The sequence below is a fragment of the Heterocephalus glaber genome, unplaced genomic scaffold (genome assembly GCF_053883595.1).
Source record: "Heterocephalus glaber isolate CG9 unplaced genomic scaffold, H.glaber_assembly_v1.0 deba00001577, whole genome shotgun sequence".
Classification (NCBI taxonomy): Eukaryota; Metazoa; Chordata; class Mammalia; order Rodentia; family Bathyergidae; genus Heterocephalus; species Heterocephalus glaber.
Window position 1 is genome coordinate 5,579,014 of NW_028258358.1, and position 15,708 is coordinate 5,594,721.

Sequence of the window (15,708 nt, forward strand, 5' to 3'; positions counted from 1 at the left end):
TAAAAGAGTCAATATAGGGAATAATTAAACAATAGATTTTTGAACCAAATTTATCTAATTTGAATTCTGGTTCTTCTTCACTGGGACTGTATGATTTAATTAATTTCCCCATGCTTTACTTTCTTTTGACTATAAGAATACTACTTATTTCACTGTCCTTTGTAATTGTTAAAGCAACATATGTAAAACATTAGAACTTTGTCTCAGAATCTATTACTACAATAATAATATTTTTCACAATAAGGTACTGGGATGAAATTATAATTCCATGTCCTTTCTTGCTGCTCTCTGTGTTAAGAAATATTATGCAGAACATATAAATAAAATACATGAAAAACGTAGTCATCTTAAGTCAGATGAGAATATTGTTTGAAAGATTGCTTAATTTACAAGGAAAATACAGCTTATGTGATGTATCAGTTCTAATCATTAAAATATAAGCTTAATAAAATTACATGTTAACTTGTAGGAGATTGATAGTTGTAAATGATTTCAACCTATGAAAAAGTGAAACCTTACTCTTTAAAGTTTTATTGCTTTTTATCACATTAACCAATTTTGTCTTTAACTGTACAAATTTATTTCAGCATTCTGTTGGTACTCTTATTTCTGAGATAGAAATCATAAATTAGGTGTAACATGCTCAATATATATTTATCTGAGTCATTTTTTTTTTTACCTTGCACTAACATCATGCTTTAACATTTTGAAACTGTATGGACAGTTGTTTATAAGTCAACTAGATAATTTTCTGCATCATATAGCAATATTAAGTCAATATAAAATAAGCTTTAATATGTTGTTTAGAATATTTGAAGTTAGGTGATCCAAATTTAGAAACATTATTGCAATATTTTGTTAATTTATTTCTAAATTCCCTAGGAATAATCAATCTACCAATACCCCCTGTGGTAATTTTTGCTCTAAGATATGTAGCTCTGTGGACTTATGGTAACCTAAAACTTAGACATCTTGTTGGAACCTTTTTTTTGTTTGGTACTAGGGATCGAACTTGGGACCTTGTGCTTGTGCAGGAGGCGCCAGAACCACTGAGCTAAATTCCTGGCCCAAACATGCTCCGTTTTCATACCAGTAAAAACTTAAGGCCCCTCATTTTTTCCTACATATAAAATTCTATGTCTATGAGTTTTTTTAGAACTGGTAAACAGTGGGTGTACTGGTCCAGATTCTGCAAAGGCTTGTCATTTGTTTTCTGGGTAGGATCTTTTTGAATGATGATTCTATTTGATATCCAGGATGAACAAACTTAGTAGACTGGTCTTTGGACTTGCTCCATGGATTGCCTGTTCTCTGTTAGAGAGTGTGCCTCACCAGGTGAGTGCTGGAGCAGGTGAGGAAGAAACCTGAAAAAGTGAGTAGAGGATAAAGCATCATTCTTTAATTTTTGACTGCTCCCAAATCCCTTGGAAGTATAATCTCTAGCTGAACTTGATCTTTCTGTCATTATTAAAAACTTTTACAGACAAAGAAGCTGGGATATTGCCTTTCATCTCTTTGTCATTGTTAATTGTCATTTGTCATTGTCTTTGTCATTGTCATTGTAATCAGAAAATTATATTGTGAAGTAGATAGAAAAAGAGAAGTGAAAAGAAAGAGAAGTATGTTGGTTAGATAAAGCCAGCTTAAAGAAAAAGCTAAAGATAGGAAAGAAGATATCGTGTGGAAAAACATATTTCTAACAAGAGAGGACAACTGTGATCCAGAAGACAAGTGAAAGGGAGGAATGTCTGTTCTTCTAAGATAAGAAGTAAGTTTAGCTATTTTTAAAAATTCTTTGGTGTGGTCCATCTCACAAAGTGTTTATTAAATCTCCCTTTCTATGTTATATCTGGGGAGGAGGGGGGAAGAACAGGGGACACATTTCCAAGATGAAATTTCCACATTTATTTTTCTTTCATTTGCATAGAAAATGGCAGTGAAGTGTCCTATGAAAGAGGCAGGGAATGGGCCTGGTGCTGCTGTATCAGACCGGACTTTGCGCTTCCAAACTACACTGTTCATGTGAAACAAAACATGGTATAGTTTGTTTTTAATTGTTAACAGTTCCTTGGGTTTCCCATTTTTAAGCTGTCCATTTCTTCAAATCTCTTTTCAGTGGCACACTGCATTACAAATGTTGGCATTTAACCAATCTGGGATTTCCATATTTACACCAACAAAAGAAATTTACAAGACATAATAGCATACAATCTTGACATTTACTTCTACCAATAAAATATGAAGGGCATCCATTTTATTTTTTTCTGTACAAACTACTAGAACATAACTTTGTCCCCATTAAAAAATCATCTTTAATTTGATTTGACCTACATATCCCCATCTCAGTTCACATATTTCTCAAATCTCTCCTCATGTCACCCACACATTCACCAGAATTCAGAATCTACAAGTAATTAGATCTAACACCTAAACAGAGCTTAGAAAGTCCTCTCCCAAAAATTTTCTTACTTCCCTAAAAATTCCTCAAAATTAAAAAAATAAATACTCTTCACTCATTCCTTTCATTTCACTTTCACATTTTTCATCATCAGATCAACATGACGGATTTTTCTTTTCGATTCAAACAAGCTTAGAAAGAAAAAGTTCCTCTGTCGAGCAACTGTCTTGATGCTACACCCATGAGTTCAGGGACCCTGGGAACTGTTCTGCTCTATAGGAAAGCCGATTAGTGGAATAAAACTCTATGTAATTTGTGGTTGATTTCAGTCCATACTGTGTTGAGTAATCAGTAGAAGATAGAAAGTGAACTCGGTCATCAAAATAAGGATATTCATAGCTATGAGGAGACTGCAAATACAATCTGTACGCATCAAAGTTCTTTGTGTTGGAATCATTTTCACTATAATAGAGGTGTTGATGCTGACTGAATGATGGGTGACATTTGTTGGTTGGTAGAGGCTAAGGAAGGATGTGATTTCAATAGGACTCGCTCTAATGTTGACACAGGTGTAATAAAAGGGTTCTGAGTCCACCCCTCCTTTTTATAAATGCTCAGGAGATCTCCATATTGCCATAATGTATTCAAGACCTGGGCTGCTGCCTTCACCACTTTCAGGGAGGATCTTTTGCCTCTGCCTTTGGTTATTTTCAACAGCTTCTCTATGCCTCCCGAGTCAGCCAGGGCTTTGGTGTTCTCCATGTTTTTTCTGGTCACCTCCTGCAGAGCACAACAGAGAGCCACCATTGTCTCGTCAGACAGTATGCTGGGGCTGTTACCAACAGGAAGTTGGTTGACCAGGTCTCAAATAAGCTCCTTGGTGCTCACATATAGAGCCACATTCCTCAAGGCAGTTGCTGCAAAAGGGAAAACTCTAGCGTTATCCATCCTCAGAAGTTCAACAAGGAAGGGGAGCCTTTTTCTTTTTGGATGGCTGCCCAGGTGCATGCTGCAAACTTCAGTCGCTGGCAGAAAGGTTCTGGAGAGATCTGGTGGAGGCTTCCAAGGTGACTGGGTTAGAGGTTTCTGCTAGAAGAGTCAGATATGGTTGTACCACTGATGGATGCCAGTGCATCTCAACCCCTTTAAGGGACTTTGATAGTTGTGGGATAGGACCAACTCCATCCCATTGATCCTCTTGTGGAGTTCTCTTTTTCTTTTTCTTCTTTTTCCCCTGGCAGCTTGGCTTAGAGTCTTTGCTGGGAGGCTCTTTTCCTAGTAAGTCATCCAGTTTGTTCAGTCCAAGCAGACAGTTCCAGCTGATAGGACAGGTTCCTCAGGGTGCACATGCAGTTCTCCACTGTCTTGCTATTATAATCAGATGTATTCACACACATGTGGATCACATACAGCAGCGAGTCCACCAGCCCCTCATAGGATCACATTGCTTCTGGGCTTCTTCCTCTGCAGAACTGAGGTTCCTTAGACAGCCTGTCAGTTACCCAGAACTAGTGAAATCTGAAATTCAATTTTATGATCATCATCAAAAGAAGAGTTATTCCATCCAGAATGTGGGACAATCACAGTGTTTGTTAGCGTTGAGAGAACATCTCAACTGATGGTCATCTTTATGGGATCACATGAGGATAAATTCCAAAGAACTCCTGTAATAACCTCCCTTACTTCTGCATCAATAGATTTGCTCAACAGTCGCAACAAGGCAGGTATCCCACTGACATTCTTTATTGCTATTTTATTTTCATCTGTAGACTTGCCAAAAACAAGGTTTCAAAGGGCACCACAAGAATCCTTCTGAACTTCTTAAACTCTGTGGCCCAAATGCTTAGCCAGATGCTTGATGACCCCTACCCTATACACCTCCATCTTAACTTTGTTGTTGCTGAAGCACAGGTGTTGCAGGTAGGCCACTACATTTGCCTGGACGGAAGGAAACTGGGGCTGCAGCATGTGAATGACTTCGGGCAACTTGGGATCCTGCCAGGCAAATTTCCTGGGGTCTTTCCAAATGCTGCCTATTGATAGGGACCTAGTGGTGCCATCATCAGCCGGTGTTCCATGCTGAAGCCTATTGTACTGAAGCTGTGCTGCACTCTTGTACTCAGTACTGTATTGGCCAGTAAGGGTCTGCGCAGGTAGCTGTTGTGTTCAGAGCACAATTATTTCTTTGATATGTAAGGGTACTTCATTGGCTGGATGTCCTTTGTAGATTTCTAACACCTACAGAGCCTGTGTGATACAATACTGTCTGTGATCTTTAGAGCTCCACAGTTCCATGGTTTGGACTGCGGTACACTGGGCTGTAAAAAGTCCTCCCCTTACATATAGGAGTGATGAACAAGTCAGGGGAAATAGCTGAATGGTCTTGCCCAAGCTGACTGTGCTGTCTCACTTAGGAACTCCGTAATCCGGTCAGGCTTTCTAGACGAGATGGAAACATTCTTTCATAAATGTCATAGTGCTGCTGTCTGAATGCTCCATTTCATGAATATTCCTTCACATAGAAAGTCCCAGATGCTGTGGTAAGGCAGTCATCCCTGAGCATTTGGGAGATGACAACCTGGCCTTGGAATGGGGAAGGTACTTGAGCCTGTGCATCTGTGAGGGTCAGCAGCGGCTACCCCATTCTGCTGGTGGTTTGGTACTGACGGGTTGGTCCCTTGGGATTGGAGGTCTGTGGGGAGGTGACTGACTCATTCTACCACACAGCTGTTGGAGAGACCAGTCTCTGTGAGTATGGAAAGGCTGCCCACTGAGCAGGTAAGGTAGTGGAGGAATATGCGCTGGGGTTCAGAGGTCGGGAGTAGGTCACTGATGGAGAGTCAAATCCTCTACCCAGAAAAGCTGTCAATGGCCCCCTTGAAGGAGACATGCCTGTGCTGATAGCATAAGAAGGAGATTGTGCTTTGGATGGAACGTCTCATGGCCCCATTGGCTACTGATGACTCAGTGTCTGTCCTTCAACTCTGGAACTCCTTGCTAAATGATTATTGGTTGATCCTATGAGAGAATGCTGCTGTCTATTATCTATCTTGCTCAGGTTCTGATTGTTGTGGAAACTTCCTGCTTCCTAATATCCACTGTCTGAATGAGAATTATTTTGCACTGAACTTCTTGAGTTACCCAATGATCCCTCACTTTCATGGAAAGGTCTGTTCTGGTGAATAGAGGGTCTCTTGTTCTGGCTCTGCACCATTGAGAAAATTGTTGGGATGGACAGCGTCAGAAGCTCTAGGTTTGCTTATGCCAGTATTTGGCACATCTGTTGATCTCCAAGGAAATGACTTCTCAGTTGAGCTGGTGCTGCTGATGCTTGATGATTCTGCTCCAAGCCTACATCTTTCTAGTTGACTGGCAATAATCTGCCTTTCCACTTCAGTTCTCTGGTGAATCATTGAAACAGAAGCTCCTGCTCCTCCACAGAAGCTAGAAGAGTGGTGGCTGTGGTTTCGGGTTCCATGCGTGGGCCAGTGGACGCAGTTTCCTGGTGGATCGGTGGTTGCCCCTCCTCCACCAGTGAGGCTTGCACAGGAGCTGGCATTCCTCTTTCCAGGTTAGGCAGCGGCAGTCGTTGCTGCCGGGATTAGGGACATTGGCGCCACTGCAGCAGCCAAAAAAATAAAAAAGTGTGGGGACTGAGCTGCTGCCCGCCCCTCCCCCCCCTCCCCACTCCTCCCCCCTCCTCCCCCCACTCCCCCCTCCTCCCCCCACTCCCCCTCCCCCCACTTCCCCTTCCCCTCCCCCTCACCCTCCCTCAAAGAGGCGCTCCTACCATCCCAGGCTGCTGCCCCTGCCCTTGGTGCGCCTCCACCAACTTTAGTTATCTTAATAAAATATGGTAATACCTTTAGTAGCTTTCACTTCATCTTTTTAAATAAGTACTTAAAATATATGGTTCATATTTGATATCTACTACAACTATTTTTCTATACAATTTTTCCTTAAGGGCAAAATACCTACCTTCTCAAGTTCTTTGTATAAATTCATTTTTTAAAAGTTACTTCATCTTTGGAAAATACACTTATTCAACAAAATTAAAACATGGTTATATTCTTGTAAGTATACACTCAGGCCATTAAGATATAGTCGTTATTACTTCTACACTAGATTCTAATTCACAGTTGACAATTGATTAGTCAGAGGGCTTTGTGAAAGAAATGTAACCTTATTGAATCTTGATTTTCCTCATCTTTGTAAAAAGAACAAAAATATTTGTCATTTCACAGGGATGTTACATTACTCTCTGTAAGACATCTGTGCTAGCCACAGGGAAAGTCTCCAGTAACTTCTAATTGGTATTACTCTGTGTCACTTTCAGCCTTTCAGAGACTATCATAATACTTCCTTTTGTTACTGGAGAACAACACTTGAATATATTAGATTTAATAAATACAAATAGAACATGTATAAAGAAACTGAGTTTTACTATTGAATGTAATATTTCATAAATACATAACTAAAATGATTTTAATGTGTATATGAATATGTATTGTGCACATTTGCATATTTGTATTTAAATTAAACATAATTGTGTATGTTGTAAAACATTATTTCAGTGAAAGTGTCTCTGTACTTAAAAATGATCAGTATTCCAAAATTAAACACACTCTGCTGCTGTGAAGGGACTAATTTTATGCTTTGTTTGGCTAAAAAGATGATAAAATTTTCTAGCCATTGTTGTTTTGCTGTTATTATTGTAAGCAACAATTCATTCTTTACTTCTAAAAGTTATAATAAGGAACAGAAGTTCTCAAATTGTTGCACATTTTATTTTTCTTGTAAAACTAACTGAATTGAATGCTCTAGTCCTTCTAAAGTAATGCATTAAAAGTAACAACTAATTATGAGAAACATTTAAATTGATGGCTAAGGAAAGAAGCAAATCATAAAATTGCTACTTTAAATAAACAAAAATAGTGAAGTTCAGTATATAATCATTGCTTAATAAATGGTGAGTTCCCTTACATATCAGTTCATATAATTTTATTTTCTTTTAAATATACATAATTTTCTATAAACTACAAAAATTTAAACCTGTAAAAATTTTCAGTTTTTGATTACTAGGGAAACTTTTATAATTTTACTGGTTTGGTTTGATTGAGAAAACATTTTGAAATGGTTTAAACCATTTTTCATGGCATGGATGCAACTATATATTCTTTTTTAAAATGTATTTTATTGGTACATTTTAGGTACACAATATAATGACATTCAATATTGGAAATTTGTACCTTTACCTAATATATCTTGACTCATATTTTTCCCATTCCCCTGGCCTCCCTTCCACTCCTCCACCTCTCCCTATTTACAAAGACTTTGTTTTCTTTTTTTAATTTTCTCCTGTTAATTCCATTCCCTTCTTTCCTTTCCCCTACCCCTTCCCCTTTCTATTTGCATGTTTTCTTCCTATTTTACATCATCTATTATATATTTTGATACTTATTTACACTTTCAGTTTCTAATACCAAAGAAACTATTTGGTATTTACACATGTGTGTCCTATTATTTCACTTAAGAGTACTACCTCAATGTACATCCATTTAGCTATAAATGTCTCTAATCTCTCATTCTTTATGGCTGAGTAGTACTCCATTTTATTAAAAAAAACACATCTTCTTTCTTCAGTTGGTGGAGAACTGGGCTGTTTCCAAGTTAGAGCTATTACAAATTGTGCCGCTATAAACATGGTTGCATATATATTGGTGTGGTATGATTCTTTTCATTCTTTTGAGAATATACAAAGCAGGAGAATAGCTGGGTCAAATGGGACCTCTAATCTTAATTCTCTGAGGTATTTCCATACTGATTTACAGAGCGGCTGCACCAGTCTACACTCTTACCAACAGTTGAGAAGGGATCCTTTTTCCGCACAAGACCACCAGCATTTGTTACTGGTTAATTTCATGATAGCAGCCATTCTTTCTGGGGTGAAGTGGAATCTCAGCATTGTTTTCATTTGCATCTCTCAAATGACCAATGATGGTGAACAATTTTTCATATGTTTATTTGCTATTTCTACTTCTTAGTCTGAGAAATGTCTGTTCACTTTAGATGCACATTTATAAATTGGGTCTTTAAATTTGGTAGGTCTGATATTTTTAAGTTCTTTATATATTTTAGAAAGTACTCCTTTGTTTGAGGAAGAACTGGTAAAACGTTTTCCCATCTTCTGGGTTGTCTCTTCACATTGCTGGTGGTTTCTCTTGCTGTGCTGAAGCTTTTAATAAGAAGAGATCCCACTTGTTGATTCTTTGTGCTAGTTCATGGGCATGAAAATTTTTCCTGAAGTCTTTTCCTACACCAAAGTCTTCAAGAGTTCTACCTAACCTCTCTTCTAGCCAGATTAGTGTTTCTGTCTTAATACCTGGATCTTTAATTCATTTCAATTTTAGTTGGTGAAAGATATAGGGCCAGTTTTAATCTTTGACAAGTTGAAACCCAATTTTTACAGCACCATTTATTAAAGAGGCTAATCCAGTGAGGTTGTTTAGCTCCTTTGTCAAAGATGAGATGGCTGAGTGTGTCTGGAGTTGTTTCAGCATCTTCTAATCTGTTCCACTAATCCTCAGGTCTGTTTCTTTGCCAGTACCATGCTGTTTTTATCACTGTAGCTTTGTAATATAGTTTCAAATTGGGGATTGTGAAAACCCCTACCTTGTGTTTGTTGCCTAGAATTTCTTTTGCTATTCTAAGTCTCTTCTTGTTGTAAATGAATTTTTGGATTGTTTTCTCAAGGTCTGTGAAGTATGCTGCTGGAATTTCAATTGGAATTGCATTGAATCTATACAGCACTTTTGGAAGTATGGCCTTTTTCACTATATTGGTTCTTCCAACCCAGAATCAAGGGATGTCTTTCCATTTTCTGATATCATCTTTGATCTCTTTTTTCAGAATGCTATAATTTTCAGAGTAAAGGTCTTTGATTTCTTTCATTAGGTTGATTCCTAGGTATTCCATTTTTTTGGATGCTATTGTAAAGGGACTTGTTTTCCCAGTTCCTTTTTCAGTGAGTCTGTTGTTTGTGTACAGGAAAGCTATCGATTTTTGTGGGTTGACCTTGTATGCAGCTACTCTACTGACTTTGGTTATTAAGTCTAGAAGACTTTTGGAGTATCATCTATATGGAGTATTATGTTGTCTGCAAATAATGACAGTTTGACTTCTTTGTTTCCTATCTTTATTCCTTTTATTTTTTCTCTTGTCTAATTGCTGTGGCTAATATTTCCAAAACTATATTGAAAAGGAGCAGTGATAGTTGACATCCTTGTTCCTGATTTTAGTGTGAAGGATTTCAGTTTTTGACCATTTAGTATTTTATTGGCTGTTGGATTTTTATAGATGGCTTGTATCAGGATGGTGTAGAGACCATCTATTCCAATTTTTGTAGAGTTTTTATCATGAATGCATGTTGGATTTTGTCAAATGCTTTTTCTGCATCTATTGATATGATCATATGGTTTTTATCCTTGGGTCTATTAATATAGTGTATTACATTTATGGATTTGCATATGTTGATATTTGCATATCCCACTTGGTCAGAGTGTTTCATCTTCTTGATGAACTTCTGCATTTTATTTGCCTTTATGTTATTAAAGATTTTTGCATCTATACTCACTAGTGAGATTGGCCTATAATTCTCTTTTTTGGTTGGGTCTTTCTGTGCTTTGGGGATCAAGGTGATGCTTGCTTCCAGGAATGAATTTGGGAGTATTGCTTTCCTTTCACTTTCACTAAAGAGTTTAAACATTAGTGGCAATAGTTCATCTCTAAATGTCTTGTAGAATTCAGCAGTGAAGCCAGCAGGGCCTGGGCTTTTCTTAGTTGGCACATTTTAATTATGTTTTCAATTTTCTTGATTGATATTGGGTTGATTAGAATTTTTAGCTTGGTAGTTCATACATATCTAGGAATCTGCCCATTTCTTCTATATTTTCCATCTTATTGTCATATAGGTTCTTGAGGTAGGTATTAATGATCCTATGGATTTCTGCTACATCTGTTGTAATTTCATCCTTTACATTCCTAATTGCATGGATTTTGGTCTTTTTTTCCTTTTTTTTTTCAATAAGGATGGCTAAGGGTTTGCCAGTTTTATTTATTTTTTCAAAAAACCAACTTTTTTCTTCATTGATTTTTTTGTATCATTCTCTTAGCTTCAATTGTATTAATTTCTGCTCTGATCTTTACAATTTCCTCACTTCTATCAGCTTTGGGTTTGTTCTGCTCTTCTTTTTCTAGAAGCTTGTGGTTCAGCATCAGGTTGTTTATTTTAGATTGCTCTTTTCCTAATATGAGTATTCACTGCTATGAATTTCCCTTGTAAGACTGCTTTTATTGTGTCCCACATATTAAAATATGTTGTATTGACATTGTCTTTTAATTATCAAAACTGTCTGATTTCTTCTTTAATTTCCTTTGTGACCCTTTATTTATTCAGAAGTGTGTTGTTCAATTTCTATGTGTCTATGAAATTCTTGCAGCTTCTTTTGCTATTGATCTCCAATTTTATCGTACTATGGTCTGATAATATACATGGGATAACTTCAATTCCTTTGAACTGACTTAAACATGTTCTATGTGTGAGTATGTGGTCTATTTTGGAGAATGACCTGTGTGCAGCTGCAAAGAATGTGTATTCTGATTTTGTGTGGTGGAACACTCTGTAAACAGTTGTTAAGTTCATTTGTTCAAGAGTTTGATTGAGCTTTAGTATTTCATTGTTTGTTTTCTGTCTAGCTGATCTATTTGTGACAGTGGCATATTGAGGTCCCCCACTATTATTGTATTAGTGTTTATTTGATTTTGCATATGTTATTATTTGATTTATATAATTGGGTGCACTAGTATTTGGTGCATATGTATTTCTGATTGTCATCTGTTCCTCTTGGATTTTTCCCTTTACAAGGATGTAGTGTCCTTCTTTGTCCCTCTTAATGAATGTAGGTTTGAAATTCATTTGATCTGTAAATAGGATAGCCACTCCTGATTATTATTGGGTTCATGCCACATGGAGTATTGATTTCCAACCTTTAACTTTCAGTCTGAGTTTATTTATTTATTTATTTTGAATTAAGTGCATTTCTTCTATGCAGCATATTGTTGGATCTTGTTTCTTTACCCATTCTGCCAGTCTATTTTTTTTTGATTGGTGAATTGAGATCATTAACATTGATGGTTATAACTGATATATATTGACTTATCCTTGTCATGCCTTTTTATTTTTGTTGGATTCTCTCACTTTGGATTTAATTTTATGTCATGCCTGATGGATTCATTCCGCTGGGCTTCTTGGGGTTTTGATCCTCATTGTATTTTCCTAGGATATTGTTTAAAATTCTTTGGAGTGCTGATTTGATATTCATGAAGTTCCTCAGATTCTCTTTGTCGTGAAAGTATCTTATTTCTTCATCAATTTTGAAAGATTCTTTTGCAGGGTACATTAATCTGGGTTGGAGGTTTTTTCTTTTAGGGCTTGAAATACTTCACTCCAGGCACTCTTTGATGTGAGAGTTTGTGTTGAGAAGTCTGCTATGATTCTGATGGACTTTCTTTTTTATGTGTTGTTTTTTTTCTCTAACTGCTTGTAGAATTTTGTTCTTCTGTTGGGTTTCTGACTATTATATGCCTAGGTGTAGATTTTTTTTTTTTTTATCATGGCTAGCTGGATTCCTATGTGGGCACTTATCTGTATGTCAAATTCTTTTCCTCTGCCTTGGGAAGTTTTCTGCCATTACTAACAGTTTTTTTTTTTTAAATGTTTTTTACTCTGCCTCTTGTTTCTTTATTGACTCTAATCAGTCTTACGTTATTCTTATTTGCATCATCTTGCAGCTGCTGGATTGATTTCCCACGGCCCCATACTATTTTTAAGAAATTTTTCTTTTCTTGGTCACTAATTGCAATCTTATCTTCTATACCTGAAATTCTGTCCTCACATTGGCTCATTCTGCTACATAAATTTTCAATGGATTTTTTTTTCTCCTAGCTTTCTGTTTGCATCTGTTCTATGGATTCCATTTGTTTCCTATGTTGGGATTCCATCATGTTCCTCAGCTCCTCTATTTCTTCTTTTATCTGTGTCTGCTCTATATTTATTAATCATGTCTTGTACTATGGACATAATCTCTATTGTTATCTGAGAAATTATTTCTGATTTCATTTTTTCCAGTTCCTCTTTAGTTCTCAGTTCAGGGAGTCCATGTGGCTCAGTATTATATTGTTCCATCTCATTGCCTTTTGGGGTTGCATTAGGTGATTTGGAAGTCTTGTTTTGAGAGTTGTTTACATGTCTTCTCATTTCAATAGGTCCAGCCTGCTGTGCCTTTGTTGAGGCAACTTTTTGCTCACCCAATGGTCTTCAATTCTCAGCAAGCAACCAATTGGCCTTTTCTCTGCTACTCACCACTGCACCGATTCCTGGGTTCAGAGTGGTGGCCTTCTGACTCCCTATGCTCTCCTGTTGTCTGGGCAGAGTTCTGGTTGGGGCCTGTGCACATGAGATTGTGTCTAAGCATGCCTCTGGTTAGGGCCTGCCTTCCTACATAGCTATTGTCTGGAAGGGTGTTTGGGTGGGGGCTGTGCAACTCAGTCACTGGTGTCTGGGTGGGCTTCTGGGTAGGGTCTGCACACACTTGCCAGTGGTATTGGTGAGGACCTCTGGTGTGTCTTTGGCTGGGGCCTGTGGGTCCAAGGGGCCAGGGTCAGGGTGGGCCCTGGCTAGACCTGCCTGTAGCCATGCTGCTCTAATCCACACCAGCTTTTATGCAACTATATATTCTGAAGGTGTCATAAGACCTACACCTGACAAGTCAGAAGTAGAACTGAGGGGAAATTCAGGAATGAATATGTAGTTCAAGTTATATACTTATTGCATATTCTATTCCATACAATTAAATATGATTTAAAAAATTAAGGAATATGGGAAAACCAATTACAATTACTCTAATATCCCAGGTTAGAATAAAAAAATTATCATACCTATATTATTATTTTTAAAATAATTTCTCAAATACCTTCAAATTATCACATATTATTTCCTTAGAATTTCAGGAAAATTCTTACTTAAAGATGAATATGTTTACATAAGACTTAATAATGTACTGAAACTTTGACAAGGTATCTTGAAAAAAGAACAGCAATATGTGATCCAGCAAATAAATGAGGTTGTCAATTTCCCATGGATATGATGAGCAATCTAGCAATATAAGTAGAACAGTTAGATTTATGATTGCATCAGAAAAAGTAGGAATAAATTTACCAAATCAAAAATAAAAACTATAGTCTGAAAACTAAAACACTGTTAGATAAATGAAAGGTCTAAATAAATAGAAAGTATTGCATATTGAGGATCAGGAATCTAATTATTAAAGTAACAACATTACACAAAGTCATCCATAGACTCATTTCAATCCCTATCAAAATCTTAGCTTGCTTATTTGCAGAAATTGACAAGCTTTTCCTACATTTTATATAAAACTGTAATGGACAAGAAAAACAGCTATAATATCTTGTAAAACAACAAATTGGAGAACTCACACTTCCCAAATTCAAACTTTACTTTTTTCTGATTTACTATTATTCAAGAATGTGGTGGGGGTATAAGCAGAAACAGAAGTCAATGAAAAGTAATTCATATAGTATTATTAATATCATTAGAAAGTGAGCTGAAAGACGGATTAGTAAACGAAAATATATTCTTTTATGATTATGATACACAGTGTATTTAACATGGTTATTCTCTAATAATTTTTGTTGTGAAAAATTATTTTTCATAGAATGGATTTTATATTTTCTTTATTAATACCCAGTTCTAATACATTAAATTAAAAAAAAATCATAATCAATTAATTTATAGCAAAAGCACCAGGAAGATTCAATGAGAAAAGACTAATCTTTCCAACATATGATGCTGGAAGAGCATTCAAAAGAATAAATCTAGATATCTGATCTCATACCATAGAACAAGTAATGCCTAATAAATCAAAGACCTAAATGTAAGGGCCAAAATCTTTTATATGACAACATATGTAGAAATTGTTGTAACCTTAAATACATCAATGATCTCTCAAATATGACAGCCAAGGCACAAACAACAGCAACAACAAATAAAATAAGTAAATGTGACATGATTAAAATTAAATATCATCTTTAAATGACATTATTATAAACTGAAATAACTCACAGAGTGGTAGAAAATATTGTCACCTTAATATATATTTTTTATTTGTTTGGGTTTTTTTTGGTACCGGGAATCGAACTTGGGTCCTTGCACTTGCGCAGCAGGTGGCGAAACCCCTGAGCTAAATCCCCGGCCCACCTTAATATTTTTTAAATCATAGGATAAACAAAGAGTGCACTAAAAGATGGATAGAAGAAGACAAAGGATAGATCTCTTGAAAATAGAAAGGAGTCCAAGAGAATGTGGCGGAAAAAAGGGGGAAGAAAAGGGGAAAGTGAAATAAGTAGAATAAAGACATGCACATAGAGGAACTCAACAACCTTAATGGAAACATTACGTATCACAAACATGAGATAAAATTAATAATATGAACAAGAATGAAAGTGGTAATAGGGTTTTTAGAGGAAGAGAGAGGGATATGGGAAGGAAGAAGAAGGAAGAGGAAGAGGATTTTTAAAAAAGAACCAAGCTGTATTATGTACATGTACCCACTTCCCAAGATGATTGTAAACTGCATATACTGAAAATATGTACTAATAAAAAAATTGAAAAAATAGTTGCTATCAAGACTATTTAAAAATTTTTAACAACTCGATAATAAAAAAGATAAATACCCCAGTGTCGGAAGCAATGTTACATAATTTTAGGGCAAAATCATTTGATTAGGCCTAGCTCTCCTGCCTACAAGCCAGCTATGGCATAACAGCCTTCAGTCACAACAGAGACCTCAATAATCCAGTGATGCTGTGATGCTCCAGTACAAGATTACACCAGCTGAAGACATCCTGGAAGGAACAAAATCTTCATCTACTCATTTCCCCATTGTTCTTGGATTTCTGGTACCCCCCAGTCATTTGTTACACTTTGTTACACTGAACTCTCTGCAAGTCATTTGTTACATCTGTTTCTCCCGATGTACTAAATAAAAGATGCAGTAGGGTGGGGACTTTCGTCTTTGCTGCCCAGAGCAGCCCTGATCAGGCCCAAAGCTCAGCTTCTTCTAAAAGTCTCACTTTTTCTACCTTTCCTGTATAATAAATTAATTTGCCTTATGCTGCCATGGCTCAAAGGAGATTAGGACTTACTGTAGAGGTTCTAGTAACGCCCCCTTCCC

At 36.6% G+C, this 15,708-nt stretch overlaps 1 protein-coding gene and 1 pseudogene across 1 annotated transcript in view; both read right to left on the reverse strand.

The window, feature by feature from the left end:
• Klhl1 (kelch like family member 1) overlaps positions 1 to 15,708 on the reverse strand; it is a 422,969-nt gene that overhangs the window by 195,496 nt on the left and 211,765 nt on the right. The gene's annotated exons all lie outside the window — the stretch shown is intronic.
• Positions 894 to 6,037, reverse strand: LOC106009334 (plakophilin-4 pseudogene; annotated as a pseudogene).